Source organism: Lathyrus oleraceus, chromosome 3 (assembly GCF_024323335.1).
Source record: "Lathyrus oleraceus cultivar Zhongwan6 chromosome 3, CAAS_Psat_ZW6_1.0, whole genome shotgun sequence".
NCBI lineage: Eukaryota > Viridiplantae > Streptophyta > Magnoliopsida > Fabales > Fabaceae > Lathyrus > Lathyrus oleraceus.
In genome coordinates this window covers 52503076-52518207 of record NC_066581.1, presented here as the reverse complement: position 1 = coordinate 52518207, position 15132 = coordinate 52503076, and positions in this window count along the sequence as shown.

Below are 15132 nucleotides of genomic sequence, written 5' to 3'. Positions count from 1 at the left end.
AGATGACAAACAGGGATCTCAAAAAATGTGCTTTGTATTGATGATAAGGCTTAAATATTAACACAAAATGGGCCCTACAAAGCTATCCATATGCCTTGGGAATGACATTGGATGTTTTAGAAAACAGTAAATTACTTTGAACAAGAAACTATATCCGGAACATCTGTTGCCTTCCAGTTAGTGAGAGCAGCATCCGGAGGTCCACAAAATACCATTTTGGACAAATATAGTTCTTCATTTTCAAGAGCATTCACTTGATCATCACTTCGGAAACCAACTTTGGAGAATATTTCCTGGATGCTAGGAACCTTCCCCTGATGTATATTCTGATTTTTGAAAAGTTCAATAGACGGCTGATATCCTAATCCACACTTGTCTTTCTTCTCTGGTAGTTCAATCACTGTTCCCCAACTTCCAGGGCAACCAGCTTCAATTGCAGCTTTCACACTCTTCCACGAGGTCATGACCCCCTTGGGTTCTTCAACAAGTTTCGGCTTAGTCTGGACCACATTGACCACTTCAAGGGCTTGGAGAGGAGTTTCAACAATGTCTTCACCTACTTCAATGTATCTGAAAGAAGTCAAATGGCTGACGAAAATATCTTCCTCTCCGGATACTGATATCAGCTTACCAGAAGTAACAAACTTCAGCTTCTGGTGAAGTGTCGAGGTGACAGCTCCAGCAGCATGAATCCAAGGTCTACCTAATAGACAACTATAGGCAGGCCTAATATCCATTACCTGAAAGGTAATACGGAAAGTTTGAGGGCCAATCAGGATTGGGAGGTCAATCTCCCCAATAACTGTTCGCTTAGACCCATCAAAAGCTTTAACTATCAAAGCACTGGGTCTCATCTGCACCCCTTCAATATTCAATTGTGCCAGGGTAGTCTTAGGTAACACGTTCAAGGATGAACCTGTATCCACCAGTACTCGAGCCAAAGTAACATCTGTACACTGAATGGAGATATGAAGCGCCATATTATGTTCTCGCCCATTAAGGGGTAAATCATCATCAGTGAACATCAAACAACTACTAGCATTGAGATTAGCAACCACATTATCAAACTGAATAACACTGATATCTTCTGCCACATAAGCTTTGTTCAAGAACTTCAATAGAGCAGTCCTATGAGCCTCAGAACTCATAAGTAGAGAAAGAATGGATATTTTTGAAGGAGTTTGGTTGAGCTGATCTACGACCTTGTAATCACTCTTCTTGATGATCTTCAAGAATTCTCTATCCTCTTCAGTAGTCACTGCTTTCTTAGATGAGCCTTCTCCTACTTCTGGAGGATTCACCTCTTTCCCTTTCGTTGGTTCAACTGTTGGTACACTTTCTTTGTTTGGGATCACTTCAGGAGCGAAAACCCTTCCACTTCGAGTCACACCACTAGCTCCAGCGATGTTAGTCAGATCTGGCTCTTTCAAGATTACTGGTTTGTTACCCACATAAACTACAGGCTCATAGTTCCAAGGTACGGCTTTGGTACTGTCAAATGAGAATGGAGCGGGAACATGGATAACCATGGGCTCAATCTTCTTCACTGGCTCTAGGTCAACATTTCTCTGATAAGGGACCACAAAAGGCTTGGGAAGCCTCTCTTGATCAAACACAGGCACAATCACAGCAACGTCCTCATCAATCTTTGCTCTAGTGAACTGAATAACCCGCTGATCCATCAAACGTTGAAGATAAATTTTGAATTCACCACACTGATCGGGGTTGGACGAACATACCACACAATTATCATGTACTCCATTCATCAATTTTGCTTCCATCAATCTAGCATGGACCACTGTTAAAAGAGTCTTCAACTTGAACACATCCTTTATCAATCCATCATCAGTTGAACTTTCTATAGCATTGACACCTGAACTATCATGTTTAGGCAAAGGATTGTTCCCCACATTTGGAACATCAGCAAAAGACAATATTTTCTGATCTATCAACTCTTGGACCCGAAGCTTGAACACCTTGCAATTCTCTGTTGTATGACCCTCTGAATTAGCATGAAAGGCACATCTAGCATTCTCATCATACCAAGGCTTATGCGGCTTCGGCATTGGAGGTAATGCCCTTGGCACGACAGTCCCATTCTGAATCAGATACGGTAGCAATTGAGTGTAAGTCATTGGGATAGGAGTGGTATTCACATTATTGTACTGTTGATATGGCCTCTGTTGATTTGGTCGTTGCTGCTGAACTGGACATGGTTGATTATTCTGTTGATTTCTCTGTTGATGTTGAGGTGGAGGAGTCTGGAACTGAGGTTGTGGAGCTTGATATTGAGGAACTGGAACTTGATAATGAGGTACCGGAGCTGGAATAGGAACATGAGCAATTGGACGATAAGGCATGGTTGGATATTGAGCAGCTGCTACGTAAGGGTACTGATAATAAGGCAGAGAAGCAGGAGCCCTGGGTGGTACCCTCCTCTGAGAAGAAATGACACTAGTCTCACCCTCCTTCCTCTTGAATCCATTGAAAGGCTTCTTCAAGATTGGTTGACTGCTGGAACCTCCCTGGATTTTACCACTCTTCAGTCCTTCTTCTACTCTTTCTCCCACGATCACCATGTCAGAAAATCCTGTGGACACACTACTGATCAATCTTTCATAATATTGGCCCTGCAAGGTTCCCATGAAAATGTCAATTAATTCACGATCAACCAGCGGCGGGTGCACCCTTGCAGCCAACTCTCTCCAGCGTTGTGCGTATTCTTTAAAAGATTCATTGTCTTTCTGGGCCATACTCTGAAGCTGAGTACGGTTTGGTGCCATGTCAGTATTATATTTGTATTGCTTTGCGAATGCTTCAGCCAACTCATCCCAAGTGTGGATGTTGCTACATTCCAACTGCATGTACCAGTCCAAAGATGCCCCAGTTAGACTGTCCTGAAAGCAATGGATCATGAGCTTATCATCTCTGGCATAGGCAGCCATTTTTCTGCAATACATTTTCAAATGTATGTTAGGACATGTGAGTCCTTTGTATTTTTCAAATTCAGGCGCTTTGAATTTTGGAGGAATCACCACGTCTGGGACTAGACACACCTCCAAGGCACTTAAACGGGTTGAGTTATGTCCTTCCAAGATTCTTAGCTTTTCGGCCAGAGCACGACACCTCAAGATAGCCTCAGAATCTTGGGCAGCAGTAGGCATGACCACTGGAGTAGCTCCATTGTAATTCTGCATTTCAAACTCGTCCTGGAGCTCTTCATCAGTGCGGGGCATGACTACTTGATTGACTATCGGAGGTCCTTGCGCAGCGACTCCATCAGCTACTCCTGAAGTATGCGCAGGTGGAGGAACATGAGTTCTTTCAGACGGTGGAACAAAACCTGGGGGAAGGCCGCAGATAACGGGATTTGGAATAGGAACTGAAGGTCCTGACTGAAGAGCAACCCCTTGAACCAGAGCATCGTTCCTTGCAGCAGCGGAAACACGAGCCTCTTCTTCCCTTCTAGCCAGAGCTTGTATAGCCTCAAAGATCTGCTCGATCTTGCTTTTGACAGAGTCCATCTCCTCTCTGAAGGCAGCTTGTTCTTCTCTAACTACATCCATGATTCTTCTTGTGTTGGAGCGAGTAGCGTATGTACGTTGAGGAATCAGCTTGAACTACTGGACACGAGGAAAAATGGAATGAGTTTTTGTTTTGAGAAATGAAATGCATGATGCATATGTTAATGCACGTGGATTTAAAAATGTCTTTTATGCTTATGTTCAATTTTATTTTCAGGGAACCGTGTTAGATTCCTTGTAACTTAGCAAGCATTCAAAGAGATCACGGGGAATAAAACAAGAATGGAACCAAACTTTTTTGTACAAAAGAAACTCAAAATCCTTCATTCAATCAATTAAAATAGAGTACAAGGATTGAGTACAAAATATTCTTTCAAACATAAAGGAAAGTACAACATAAAAAAAGGTCAAACTGCAGGCTTCTGTTTGTTGAGATCTTCCAACTCTCCTTTGAACCTTTTATCATGTCTTCACAAAGATAAATAAATTCAGTCACTGAACGAGGGATGTTGTCATTGTCTATGTCTTCCAAAGCACATCTTAGCATCAAAGGCACATTTGTAGCCATGCCATTACAGAAGTCTATCAAACTGGCAAACTTGTCTCGATACTCATTTCTTTGTTCATGTAAAAACTGGATGGTTTCCTCGAAGGCTACAAACTAGCATTCACATTTGCCCTTGCGTTCATCCAATCTTCACCTTCTTGTAGCAAAGAGTCATGTCGGCCTTTCCAGTATCGTTCCCACTCATTAGCATTTTCAGCCTCCTGGCACTTTCCATTCCACATTTCAGGTGTAACCTGAGTAGCAGCCATAACACTCTCTTTACTGCGGCGTTCTCGTTCTTCCCTTTCTTTTGATTCACGGAGTGAAACACTGAGGTTGGCTATCTCAGCCTTAAGTGTCTCTCTTATCTCCTTCTTTTGTTTTGTGGCGAGCTTCCACCATTTCTCTTTCTCACGACAATCCCTCTCAGCCTCTTTCAGTTGGCTTTTGACGGTATTCAAACAACTCTCAGCCTGATCTAACCCCTGTTTGACTCTTTTTCTTTTTTTCCTCCTTATCAGTCCTTTCCACATTTGCTTGAAGTTGTGTTTTCTTCCGCCCAAGCTCCCACTTATGATTATCCCTTTCTTCAGTAATCCGGAGAAGGTTCAACCGTAGCTCTTCATTCTCTTTTTCCAAACTTTGGATGACAACTTTGAGCTCTTTAGCTTCCTCCATAGTGACGTGAGTAGGTTCTGGAGGATTTATATGCATTGGAGGCTCATAAGGGTATGGTAGTTTGTCTTGAGAAGCTCTGGCTTGGACCCAACTTGTATATGGCCCTCTAGCTATACAATTCTTCTTTCCACGCTCCCTTTTTCCTTCTCTACGAACTTTAGTCCAGGCACGACCTATCCTCTTCACCAGATCAACGTCCTTCACTCCTTCTCCCAGCAAGAAACCTTCTAACAACTTGTCTTCTGGTTTGTCATTCATAGGAAACCCAAGGTGCTGCATAGCAAGCTCAGGATTGTAATTGATGCAACCTCGAGTTCCTATGAGTGGCACATTATGGAAGTTGCCACATTTGACGATTATGTCCATATCATCATAAACACGAGAGTATCAGGCGATGTCATTGGCAGTGAGAGACATGATTTTTTGAGACCACTTGAGGTTATCCTTGTTCTGAATAAAAGGCCCTTCGTTTGGTAAGTGAGATAAGAACCATTTATACAGTAAAGGAGCGCAACACTGGATCATCCCCCCCTTCTTCTCATTTCTCCAATGGATAGAGTGATAAACATCTGCAAGCAAGGTGGGAATGGGATTCTTGAGCAAGAAAATGCGTATAGCAGTCATGTCCACGAAGTCATCAATGTTCGGGAACAAGACAATCCCATAGAGTATCAAGGCTAACACAACATTGAAAGCGACCCAATCTTCTTTACTTTTGAAATCTGAAGCTTTTCCCATTAAGAACTTCAAAGTGAAACCTGAAGTGCCTCCTTTTGGTCCAAGATTAGCTTTCACTTCCGCTTTATCTAGACGTATAGCTGAACCTATTTGTTGATGTGTAGGAAGTTCCCCTAGAACGGTGTAAGGGATTTCATCCTTGATACCAATGTTTGCTATATGTGAGAACTCTTCAAGTGTTGGCGCCAACTGGAAGTCCTGGAATGTGAAACACCGCAAGGGAGGATCATAGAATTGTGCCAAAGTGAAAATGGCCCAAGCATCCACCTCGGTGTTCATGATAGTCAACAGGTCACCATACTCAACACAAAAGTTGTTCCTTCTGATTTTTTTCACATCTGAGATCAACCCCTTAATCAATCCTAGCTTTGGATTCCTGAACTTGAATGAATAAGTACTTTTTTGATTGCTACCCATGTCTTCTGAATGCCTGAAATCAAACGAGTCTTTAGGTCCCTTGAAAATATGCACATGTCATATGTGTTATGATTATGAAATGTTTTATGTTTATGTATGTACAATTGGGTAGGTGATCATTGGAACATTCTGATTAATTACTTCATGGAGGAAAGGTTCCAGGAATAGGAAAACCAAACAGGTAGGCTCTAGGGTTTAAAAGGTTCCTAGAGTCATGGACCCAATTCAAGAATATTATCGTCAGAACGACTAATCGCAAGACAATAATATCTTAAAAAGGATCTATTCTAGGTTAGGTCTTTGTATTAACCCAACGAGTCCTAAGTCTCGTAGGTTAATACTACACAACCATCGACTCCACGGTTCTAGACACGGTTCCGAAAGTCATGGATCACACCTGATAATATTATCGTCAGAACGACTACTCGTAAGACAACAATATCCTCAAAAATGATCTATTCTGAGTGAGGTCTTTGTATTAACCCAACGAGTCCTAAGTCTCATAGGTTAAAACTACACAACCATCGGTCCTAAAAGCCATAGGTTCAGGGTTCTACAAAAGGTCCTCAGAATCATAGATCAAGGTTGAAAGTATCACCGCCAAAACGACTAATCGTAAGACAATAATACTTTCAAGGGATCTCATCTGAGTGGGGTTCTCGCATCAACCTAACGAGTCCAATGTCTCGCAGGTCAATACTACACAACCACCATCCTAACTTAAGTTTTTCTCATAGCTTGGGTATAAAGCTTTTCCTCACACAAATGCCAATAGTCCAGAAAGTTCCAATGATACCATATATCAATAATACAGTAATTGCAAATACAGGTAATAAAGGCATATATAGATAAAATAAATAAGAAGCAAGCAAACAGATAAAAGCGAACTCAAACACAAAACAAACTAAATTAGGGTTGACTCGCTTAGGAGAAGTTGTACTCCCCAGCAGAGTCGCCAGCTGTCGCGGCGCGAAAAATACCCGAGCGTAAGGAACGCTCGAAATATAAACAAAACAGAGTCGCCACCGAACTTTATTTATTCCCAAAGAGGGAAAGGGGAAATATCGATAAAATCCACGAAAAACAAAAAGAAATGGTCGTCGCAACCAAATCGGGTTCGGGAGTCGGTTATGCAAGGGGAAGGTATTAGCACCCCTCACATCCATCGTACTCGATGGGACCCATTTAGTTAGTTTCGTGTTAGAGTGTTAGCGTGATATCGTTTGTGATCTTCTACTTATCGGGTGAGGAAATAGAAAGAAAGAAAGGAAAGACTTAGGGTTTTTAATATTAATGTGCCTGACAAGATTTCGCAATCCTGCTCCTACGTATCTCCAGGTGCTATGAAGAACTCAAGGCATACGTAGTTCTACCCAAAGAGAACTACTGGGTGGATTGCTTTTAAAGAGAGTGATGCTTGGATCATATTTGAGCGATTAAACCTTTACTTGCTGCTCGCTCTTGGAGGCTGAAGTCCTTGTTTGTTTCGCATCAAAATGGATGTTGCATACTCTTTTCTGAAAATGTTTTCAGAGTCGCACAAGGGCGGAAAATAAGTTTGATGAGTTTGAGTTGATTTTAAGCGGAGACAGGCATCCAAGCAGGGAGCTCTACTGCAGTACTCAGATGCTCGAAAAGGAAGAGGCCTAAGCCCAATCACTCTCTTTTAGCTGTCATACCCTAAATTTTACCCTGAGTTTATTTCACATGCATTAGCATATCATAATCTATCTGTTTTGTCGTGCATTTCATCATCTAAGAGCATTCATCAGGGTTCGGATGAATAGTCAGGAGTTCTGGCATTTTATCCGATCTTGATGACATTCATTCAGTCATATGATTGATTGAGAAGTAGAAATACTTGATTTCTCAATCTCGGTGCATCATTCATTCGACTGCGTTTTGTTTCAGAGGTTCAGAAGGTGATAGTCAAGAGTTTTGTCATCGTATGAATCTTTATATGGTTTTGTTTGTGTTTGAGAATCAACAGCAAATGGTCAAAGAGTGATTCGTTTGTATCTGATTGTCTATTCACGATTATTTAATCAACAATTCAGTTCATTTACAAGACGTTTGCATTTTGTACTCATCATATCATGCATTTTGATCCGTATAATGTTTAAAAGGTCACTTGAAATAATTTTTCGGGTCTACAGACAGACCGATCAAATCGTTTCTCAACTGTACTTCGATTTAGCGGGCGAAAAATTTCAAAATCAAGTTCGCAGATGTCAGTTTTGTTAATCTACGTTCTGCGTAATTTAACATGGTGTGCTCATTTTAATTTTTTGACTACTTTTTCAGTCGCAATTTTTCCCGCCAGAGCCTTTTAACCGCTCGATTTTTATTTTAAAATTTGATCAAAACTTGTGTGTTTCCGAGATGTTTATTTCACGCTGATCATTTTGGTGCATTCAGTTTAACTTTTCAGACATTTTTACACCCGATTTATTTTATTTTATTCTTGTTTTTTTTTATCATTAAAATGTTTAGAAAAGATACTTAGAATTAGTTATATTTTCATTTTACTTTTATTTTCTTTTTTTTATCTTAAAATATTTAAATATTATTTACTGTAATTTGTTTAATTCATTTTGGTCTTTTAAAATATCCAAGGGCATTTTGGGTTTAAATAAATTGTTAACCCTAAAACACAGTATATATGTTAACTTGTGCTTGAAATAAAAAAAAAGCTGGCGGTGGAACTTAGGTTGCAGCCTGGACAAGTTGTTGTTTGGTTTCAAAACCCTCACTGCAAGAACCATCAACAGCGGCCGAATCACTTACCCATCCAAACACCACCAGATTCAACACTTCCACTTCCACCTTCCAACACTTCACCAAAACTTCAAACAATTTCATCAAACCTCTGTTTCGCCGCCTCAACACCACCATAACAACTTTCCGTCGTTGCCATATTCCAACCGGCCATACACGCTCTCCTACCTCCATTGTACATTTATTTTCGCCGCCGCATAACTGCCAACCATTATAGCCGTCAGAGACACACTCTTTTTTCCTTGTCCACGGAGGTCCTCTCTCCCTTGGTGGTGTGTTTGTTTTTCTAAATCTCCCTGCGTATTTATTGTTTGTGTTTATACAGTTTCTTTTAAATGTTTTATTCTATATTCTCACTTTTATATTTTATTTTTCTTTATAATCTTTTTATTACTAATTGTCTCTACTATTTCGTTTGTTTACTATGGATTTTTTTTAACCCACCTTATTTTAATATTTCTCAAATATTGGATATGTATAGTGATTCTCATTTTTAGATTAGTACATTTATAGCCTAAGTAGTACAAATGTAACATTTGAAATCATATATCTGTTTTGAATAAAAGATAGCTAATTATAGATGTATATTATAATTTAATGACTTTTATTTTTAAGCAAATAATTTCCTCTTTTTTATATATAAATCTTGTAAGCTTCTATTGTTCATTATGCTTAAATTAATACTTTTTGTAGTTCTGCTATGATTTTAAGACACAACCTTGTAAAAACTTCCATATGATTTTAAAGCACAACCTTAGAGTTCAACTAATATGCCTCATAAGAAACGAAAATGAGGAGTTCGTCGGTTTTCATGCTAACTTTTTTTATTTACTTTAATTCTTCTTCTTCTTATTACTATTATTATTATTATTATTATTATTATTATTATTATTATTTATTGATTAATAAATATTTGTTTTTAATTATTCAATAGAAAAAAAATTGATTCATTTTCCTGATCAATTTTCACAGATGCGTAGCAATTTCGAAGTTGAAAATTCAATTTAACTTCAGAAATTGCTTAAAAGTATAAAATTTTGTTGACTGGCCTCAGATAGGGTGATTCCTACATGAATCACTTTACGATTGCTTAACATTACGCCAAATTATGTAGTTTAAATTTCTGATTTCATTTCGAGTCCCTTGGCTTTTTCTTGGGCCTTCTTACAACGAGATTCTTTTATTTTTTAACTGTCTTTCAAAATTTATATCATTTAATTATCGTATTGTATCCCCATTCGACAAACTGTACCCCTAGTCTCGTAAATGTGTAATAAATTTACCGCTTTTATTTACTTTATTGTATTAGTTGATTATTAACAAAAGATTAAAATCAACCACCTTAAAAAAAAGAATAAATAAACATTTGATCTCACATCGAGTCTATTTTCCAAATAAAATCCAAATTAAAATGCAAAGTTGAGCATAGACCCCCGCCACATCCAAATTATTTTCATAAGTCAACTTCTGACACTTGATCCAACGTCAAGTCGTCCCCCTATTTTAAAAATCTTTTTACAATAAAAATGGAAGAAACTGATTAGGTTTAGCTTTTCTCTGTTTCGAATGTTTCGAATGTTAGGATACTGCTGTAGAGCTCAATGTCCAAACATTCGTCTTCCATATTAAAATACAATAATTACTAGAATTAGGTCATTTCTCTTATAGAAGAAAAAGATTGATTGGGTATCGACCTTCTCTTTCCCGATTATTTGGACACTGCTGTAGAGCTCTCTGCCTGATTAATCGTCTTCCGTTAATGAACTTTGTTCCATTTCCCAAACACTGGAGAAATAAGGAGATAATCCATAGTCAACCCCCTCAATCCAGAAGTCGACGTTTCTTTTTCTATTAATAAAAACCCTTAATCTTAACCAGGGGCAGAGTGGTTTTTTTCAATTAAGTCAATGATGCTTTCTGATCTCAAGAGAATTATTCCATCTAATCAATACAGTAAGAGGTTTAAGCATATTCTCTTCCTCGCATACATCATCCAACATCGAGGAAGCAGTGAAAATACAAAGCTCACAATAGCTAATGTGGCAGTTACAACTTTTGAAATCAAAAATAGATATCATAAAGAGTTGTTTCAAAAAAAAGGGAGTCCGCTAAGTAAAAAAGAACTAAAAAAAATTGACTTATGCAAAAGTTAGGGCATCATGTTTCAAAAAGAGTCTGCTAAGTCAAAAACTAAAAAGGAATTGACTTAGGCAAAAGTTAGGGTATCCCGATGGATCGCCAATTCAAAAGAATGGTTCCATACAAAAATAGGGATTGAAAATGAAAGAAAGAAAAAATATAAAAAAGCTTGTAAGTGAAAGTAGGTGATTGCCACCTCAAGAATCTCATCAGTGCTTGAACTATTACATGTACCTCGATCATCATCTACCAAAATTCTCTTGTAACGGAAAGCAGCCGTTGAATTAATTGAATTTAGGAATGGAGATCATCAAGAAGAAAGGGTGGGTCTTAATCAAAATTTGAGCCTTATAATCCTTTTGTTTCATAAACCGTGAAATATGCCATGATATATGTCGCGGCGCGAAAAATACCCGAGCGTAAGGAACGCTCGAAATATAAACAAAACAGAGTCGCCACCGAACTTTATTTATTCCCAAAGAGGGAAAGGGGAAATATCGATAAAACCCACGAAAAACAAAAAGAAATGGTCGTCGTAACCAAATCAGGTACGGGAGTCGGTTATGCAAGGGGAATGTATTAGCACCCCTCACATCCATCGTACTCGATGGGACCCATTTAGTTAGTTTCGTGTTAGAGTGTTAGCGTGATATCGTTTGTGATCTTCTACTTATCGGGTGAGGAAATAGAAAGAAAGAAAGGAAAGACTTAGGGTTTTTAATATTAATGTGCCTGACAAGATTTCGCAATCCTGCTCCTACGTATCTCCAGGTGCTATGAAGAACTCAAGGCATACGTAGTTCTACCCAAAGAGAACTACTGGGTGGATTGCTTTTAAAGAGAGTGATGCTTGGATCATATTTGAGCGATTAAACCTTTACTTGTTGCTCGCTCTTGGAGGCTGAAGTCCTTGTTTGTTTCGCATCAAAATGGATGTTGCATACTCTTTTCTGAAAATGTTTTCAGAGTCGCACAAGGGCGGAAAATAAGTTTGATGAGTTTGAGTTGATTTTAAGCGGAGACAGGCATCCAAGAAGGGAGCTCTATTGCAGTACTCAGATGCTCGAAAAGGAAGAGGCCTAAGCCCAATCACTCTCTTTTCATCCAAAAGTTTATTATGAAAATGTGTGGCAAATTAGGTCAAAGTTCATTAACGGAAGACGATTAATCAGACAGAGAGCTCTACAGCAGTGTCCAAATAATCGGGAAAGAGAAGGTCGATACCCAATCAATCTTTTTCTTCTATAAGAGAAATGACCTAATTCTAGTAATTATTGTATTTTAATATGGAAGACGAATGTTTGGACATTGAGCTCTACAGCAGTATCCTAACATTCGAAACATTCGAAACAGAGAAAAGCTAAACTTAATCAGTTTCTTCCATTTTTATTGTAAAAAGATTTTAAAAATAGGGGACGACTTGACGTTGGATCAAGTGTCAGAAGTTGACTTATGAAAATAATTTGGATGTGGCGGGGGTCTATGCTCAACTTTGCATTTTAATTTGGATTTTATTTGGAAAATAGACTCGATGTGAGATCAAATGTTTATTTATTCTTTTTTTTAAGGTGGTTGATTTTAATCTTTTGTTAATAATCAACTAATACAATAAAGTAAATAAAAACGGTAAATTTATTACACATTTACGAGACTAGGGGTACAGTTTGTCGAATGGGGATACAATACGATAATTAAATGATATAAATTTTGAAAGACAGTTAAAAAATAAAAGAATCTCGTTGTAAGAAGGCCCAAGAAAAAGCCAAGGGACTCGAAATGAAATCAGAAATTTAAACTACATAATTTAGCGTAATGTTAAGCAATCGTAAAGTGATTCATGTAGGAATCACCCTATCTGAGGCCAGTCAACAAAATTTTATACTTTTAAGCAATTTCTGAAGTTAAATTGAATTTTCAACTTCGAAATTGCTACGCATCTGTGAAAATTGATCAGGAAAATGAATCAATTTTTTTTCTATTGAATAATTAAAAACAAATATTTATTAATCAATAAATAATAATAATAATAATAATAATAATAATAATAGTAATAAGAAGAAGAAGAATTAAAGTAAATAAAAAAAGTTAGCATGAAAACCGACGAACTCCTCATTTTCGTTTCTTATGAGGCATATTAGTTGAACTCTAAGGTTGTGCTTTAAAATCATATGGAAGTTTTTACAAGGTTGTGTCTTAAAATCATAGCAGAACTACAAAAAGTATTAATTTAAGCATAATGAACAATAGAAGCTTACAAGATTTATATATAAAAAAGAGGAAATTATTTGCTTAAAAATAAAAGTCATTAAATTATAATATACATCTATAATTAGCTATCTTTTATTCAAAACAGATATATGATTTCAAATGTTACATTTGTACTACTTAGGCTATAAATGTACTAATCTAAAAATGAGAATCACTATACATATCCAATATTTGAGAAATACTAAAATAAGGTGGGTTAAAAAAATCCATAGTAAACAAACGAAATAGTAGAGACAATTAGTAATAAAAAGATTATAAAGAAAAATAAAATATAGAAGTGAGAATATAGAATAAAACATTTAAAAGAAACTGTATAAACACAAACAATAAATACGCAGGGAGATTTAGAAAAACAAACACACCACCAAGGGAGAGAGGACCTCCGTGGACAAGGAAAAAAGAGTGTGTCTCTGACGGCTATAATGGTTGGCAGTTATGCGGCGGCGAAAATAAATGTACAATGGAGGCAGGAGAGCGTGTATGGCCGGTTGGAATATGGCAACGACGGAAAGTTGTTATGATGGTGTTGAGGCGGCGAAACAGAGGTTTGATGAAATTGTTTGAAGTTTTGGTGAAGTGTTGGAAGGTGGAAGTGGAAGTGTTGAATCTGGTGGTGTTTGGATGGGTAAGTGATTCGGCCGTTGTTGATGGTTCTTGCAGTGAGGGTTTTGAAACCAAACAACAACTTGTCCAGGCTGCAACCTAAGTTCCACCGCCAGCTTTTTTTATATTTCAAGCACAAGTTAACATATATACTGTGTTTTAGGGTTAACAATTTATTTAAACCCAAAATGCCCTTGGATATTTTAAAAGACCAAAATGAATTAAACAAATTACAGTAAATAATATTTAAATATTTTAAGATAAAAAAAAGAAAATAAAAGTAAAATGAAAATATAACTAATTCTAAGTATCTTTTCTAAACATTTTAATGATAAAAAAAAACAAGAATAAAATAAAATAAATCGGGTGTAAAAATGTCTGAAAAGTTAAACTGAATGCACCAAAATGATCAGCGTGAAATAAACATCTCGGAAACATACAAGTTTTGATCAAATTTTAAAATAAAAATCGAGCGGTTAAAAGGCTCTGGCGGGAAAAATTGCGACTGAAAAAGTAGTCGAAAAATTAAAATGAGCACACCATGTTAAATTACGCAGAACGTAGATTAACAAAACTGACATCTGCGAACTTGATTTTGAAATTTTTCGCCCGCTAAATCGAAGTACAGTTGAGAAACGATTTGATCGGTCTGTCTGTAGACCCGAAAAATTATTTCAAGTGACCTTTTAAACATTATACGGATCAAAATGCATGATATGATGAGTACAAAATGCAAACGTCTTGTAAATGAACTGAATTGTTGATTAAATAATCGTGAATAGACAATCAGATACAAACGAATCACTCTTTGACCATTTGCTGTTGATTCTCAAACACAAACAAAACCATATAAAGATTCATACGATGACAAAACTCTTGACTATCACCTTCTGAACCTCTGAAACAAAACGCAGCCGAATGAATGATGCACCGAGATTGAGAAATCAAGTATTTCTACTTCTCAATCAATCATATGACTGAATGAATGTCATCAAGATCGGATAAAATGCCAGAACTTCTGACTATTCATCCGAACCCTGATGAATGCTCTTAGATGATGAAATGCACGACAAAACAGATAGATTATGATATGCTAATGCATGTGAAATAAACTCAGGGTAAAATTTAGTGTATGACACCTAAAAGAGAGTGATTGGGCTTAGGCCTCTTCCTTTTCGAGCATCTGAGTACTGCAGTAGAGCTCCCTGCTTGGATGCCTGTCTCCGCTTAAAATCAACTCAAACTCATCAAACTTATTTTCCGCCCTTGTGCGACTCTGAAAACATTTTCAGAAAAGAGTATGCAACATCCATTTTGATGCGAAACAAACAAGGACTTCAGCCTCCAAGAGCGAGCAGCAAGTAAAGGTTTAATCGCTCAAATATGATCCAAGCATCACTCTCTTTAAAAGCAATCCACCCAGTAGTTCTCTTTGGGTAG